A 4,475-nucleotide genomic window follows, 5' to 3' on the forward strand; every position below is an offset into this window, starting at 1 on the left:
AGAGTCTAGAAGTCTTAATTACTAAGTAACTATGGTTACATTTGAAAACTTATAAAAGGGCACAACTTTCTTCTATCCCTTTTCCCCCAAAGCAGCAATATCTAGGTTTCTCTCTACACTAGAGAGAAACCACTTCCTCTACTTCCTCTAATGGAAGTAAGCCCTTTTCCATTCAGTACCTGCATCTCCCAGACCTGGTGAGGCTGTCAGTTACCTAGTCCCACCTCACCGGGCATGAGGGTTGGGCATATGACTCAGACTCACAGAGCTTGATTCAGCACCAAAGAACTTTATCAGAGTTGGCTATGGGTGCAAGGACTCTTCCTTACTAGAATTACGGTTGTTCACAGCCCCCATGTAAGTCAAGCACTCTCAGAGCCATCTTTGCTGTAATTCAGGGAGAGCGTGCCTGAGCCAGAGAAAAGCAAAGCAAATGATTAAAACAAAAGCAACACACTGCCCTGCAGTTGCTGGACTTGCCGGCACCACGGGTGCGGCAGCCCTGCTGCACCTGTGACGTTGGGGCGGAGAGGAAGCGGCTATTTCTACGCTCAGTGCTCAGAACAGTGGGCGCTAAGAATGGTTTGTAGCCGGACATCACCAGAAGCTGCAGGAGGGAGCACCTTGTTTCCACGTGCGCTTGCAGTGGGAGCTGTGCGCAGGCCCTTGAAGACTTTGATGTTCTTTTTCTTTATAAAATAAAGCTCGTTGTGAGAATTAAATGAAAAAAAAAAAAAGCAAAAAAAAAAACAAAAGCAACAGTGTCCTGGCAATATTCTTTGAACCCTGAACCGGCCAAATTTGAACCGCCCCTTTGTATATCTGTGAGTAAATAATATTTACTTAATGAAGTTTGACTTAGCTTTCTGTCACTCATAATTTCAAGAGTCCTTATCCCTGAAGTCTTGCCAGAGATGCTTGACTGAGAGATATGGCTGTACTTGGTATTCACCACTTTATAGAGCCTCCTTACCTATGTGGAAATATGGTGGGCTGTAGATTATTAATTACATTAAGCTCCTAACTTACTAGCAAAGGAAAATCTTGGTGGAAGCAAGATGGCCACACATGAGTATTTCCCTTTGCCCTCAAAGTTCCTAAATGGGTGAACATCCTTCCAGCACAGCTGTCCACTCAATGTAAGGTCTTGTCAAGTGTGGAAAGCTCAACCCTTCTAGCACCATAAGTTCCATCACACTCAGGGCCTATTCAGGAAAAACGTAATCAACCTTTGTACTTATAACTAAGGAAGTATTGATGTCAGGCTCTTTTTGTCTTTGACTTTACTCCTGCACCACTAAAGGCCAGCAAGGGAGAGCAGGGTGAACCCAGGCGTCCCTGCTCTATACTTTCCAGTGTTCTAGAAACCTGTTCTGCCAGAGCCACTCTTTGATTTAATACCTATTACGTCAGTTGTTCTAGTACTGAGTTTGGTCTGAGGACCACAACTGCAAATCCATTTCATCATATATGAGTTATCAAGAAGCTGAATTAGAGACCAATTTTCTCTATCTAAAAGGATCATCTATAAGATTTCTTAAAAATGGTCTCCCCATAGTGAATATAATTAATGGATAAAAATCAACAAATGCTCAAATTTTTAAGAACTATTCTGTTTATTTTAGGGATTTTTAGAAGTTTTGTACAAACATTTATCCTCAAAATATTTCTTTAAAAGAATCTAGTCATCACAGAATATTAATTACCCTCTTATTTTATAGCCAAAACGTCACATCTCCTATTTCATTACTCTGTAAGCTTATAGAAGTCCCCTTCATTCAGCACCATTTAAGGCACACCACTGCATGTAAGTACCACTTTCTTAAGTAGTTCAGGGATCATTGTGCTTTTACTCTTGCTGTTCCCTCTTCCTGTAATGCTCTTCCCCCAATATTTCCACAAGTGGTTCTTTCTCAGTTTCAGTTCTCAGTTTTATATTCTACTTCTCAGAGAAGCTTCCCTATTCACTTTATCAAAGTATTTCCCTATTTTCTATTTTTTAATTTCTATCTCATTACCCTTATCACAGTCTATAAGTACTATTTGCGTTTTATTGCCTGTCTCCTTCACTGGACCCTAAGCTTCAGGAGGAATATCTGGTTGGGCGCTTTCTCCCAAGTGTGTAACACATGACCTGGCAGAGTAAGTGCTCATTAAATATTTCTTGAGTAAATGATAATGTTCTTTTTATTCTAAATTCTAACACGTCTCAAGAAATTGGCAAAGGCTGGTGATGACTGCCATTACTCCCACCAATACCAGATTTCATGACACAAACCATGGATAATGAGGTTGGTAAATTACACAATGACAGTTACACTGTCACATTTGGTTATTGTCATCACAGCTAACTTTGGTATGTTTAATAAGTAAGACTATTAGTCATTTATTTAGACAAAAATTTTTTTAAATTGTGGCAAAATGCATATAATATAAAACTTACCACCTTAACCATTTTTAAGTGTACAGTTCAGTGGCATCAAGTACACTCACATTGTTGTGCTACCATCACCACCATCCATCCACAGAACTCTTCATCTTGCAAAACTGAAACTCTGTACTCGTTAACCAACAACTCCCCATTCTCCCTGCTCCTAGCGCCTGCCAAACACTATTCTACTTTCTCTCTCTATGAATTTGATTACTGTTGGTATCTCATATGTAATAGGCAGTGTTCTCTAGCGGAACAGAACTAACAGGATGTATAGATATAAATATAGACATAACGATAGAGAAACAAAGAGATTTATTATAAGGAATTGGCTCATACAATTATCTAGGCTGAGAAGTCTGAAGCTCTTCGGTTGGCAAGCTGGAGACTTAGGAGAGCTGAGGGTGTAGCTCCAGTCTGAAATCTGGCAGGCTTGCCACCCAAGAAAAGCTGATGTTTCAGCTGGAGTCTGAAGGCAGGAAAAGACTGAAGTCCCAGCTCAAGCAGTCAAGCAGGAGGAATTCTTTCTTAATCACAGGAGAGTCAGCCTTTTTGTTCTATTCAAAACCTTCAGCTGATTGGAGGAGGGCCACCCACGTTAGGGAAGACAGTCTGCTTTATTCAGTCTGCCAATTCAAATATTAATCTCATCCAGAAACATCCTCACAGACACACCCAGAATGTTTGAACAAATAACTGGACATCCCATGGCACAGTCAAGTTGACACATAAAATTAATCATCACATCTGTCAACATAAACAAACACACACACACACACACACACACACACACACACACACACAAAACATAAGAGCTGTGAGTTGAGTTTATTCAGTGTCTTACTGAGAACTGTAGCCTTGGAGACAACCTCTCAGATAGCTCTGAGAAACTGTTTCAAAGAAGTAAAGGAGGAGCCAGGATATATATGAATTTTATTGCTGGGAAAAAAAACATGGGCTTCCCTGATGGCACAGTGGTTAAGAATCCACCTGCCAATGTAGGGGACACAGATTCAAGCCCTGGTCCGGGAAGATCCCACATGCCATGGAACAACTAAGCCCATGCACCACAACTACTGAGCCTGTGCTCTAAAGCCTGCAAGCCACAACTACTGAGCCTGTGTGCCACAACTACTGAAGCCCACGCGCCTAGAGCCCGTGCACCGCAACAAAGAGCAGCCTCCGTTCGCCGCAACTAGAGAAAGCCCGCGTGCAGCAATGAAAACCCAAAGCAGCCAAAAATAAATAAATAAAAAACATGTAGTCAAGCATCAAAAGATTACCGCTTATCACGAAGAACAGACATCTCAAGTTAATGATGTTAGTGCTTTTCTATGTATGGGAAGATGCAGGAATCTGGGGTCATTGAAATTTTTCCTTAGATATGTATCTTAACTATCTAGGGACTGGTGTCCAAAGCCCAGAATACTTCCTGTTTTTCACCATCCTGAATTCCCCTCAGGCACACTGTCGGTGGGCAACTGCAGTGGCTAATGGCTTGATCCTTGTAGAACCGGAATGGCAGGCAACATATTTTTTCCTTTACACATCATATAAGTGAAATCATACAGTATTTGTCCTTTTGTGACTGTCTTAATTCACTTAGCATAATGTCCTCAAATTTTGTTCATGTAGCATATGTCAGAATTTCCTTCCTTTTTAAGGCCGAAAAATATCTTTTGTATGTATACACCACGTTTTGTTTATCCATTCTTCCACTGATGGGTACTTGGGTTGCTTTCACCTTTTGGCTCTTGTGAATAATGCTGCTATGAACATGAGTGTACAAGTATCTTTTCTAGTCCCTGCTTTCCATTCTTTTGTATATATACCCAGAAGTAGAATTTCTGAATCACAGGTAATTCTATTTTTAATTTTTTGAAAACACCATGATGTTTTCCAGAGCAGCTCCACCATTTTACATTCCTACCAACAGTGTACAAAAGTTCTATTTTTTCCACATCTTCACCAACACTTGTTATTTTGTTTTTTGACAGCAGCCTTCCTAATGTGTATGAGGTAGATACTAGTTTCTTTTATATTT

The 4,475-nt window shown here is 40.5% G+C and overlaps 1 non-coding gene across 1 annotated transcript; it reads left to right on the forward strand.

Moving 5' to 3' along the window:
• Positions 1-466: 466 nt before the first annotated feature.
• LOC114888469 lies at positions 467-600 on the forward strand. The gene has a single exon (XR_003791802.1). It is a non-coding gene; the product is annotated as a small nucleolar RNA SNORA43 (small nucleolar RNA).
• Positions 601-4,475: the final 3,875 nt, after the last annotated feature.

Source organism: Monodon monoceros, unplaced genomic scaffold (assembly GCF_005190385.1).
Source record: "Monodon monoceros isolate NGI ecotype Baffin Bay Population unplaced genomic scaffold, NGI_Narwhal_1 Super_Scaffold_8, whole genome shotgun sequence".
NCBI classification, from domain to species: Eukaryota; Metazoa; Chordata; class Mammalia; order Artiodactyla; family Monodontidae; genus Monodon; species Monodon monoceros.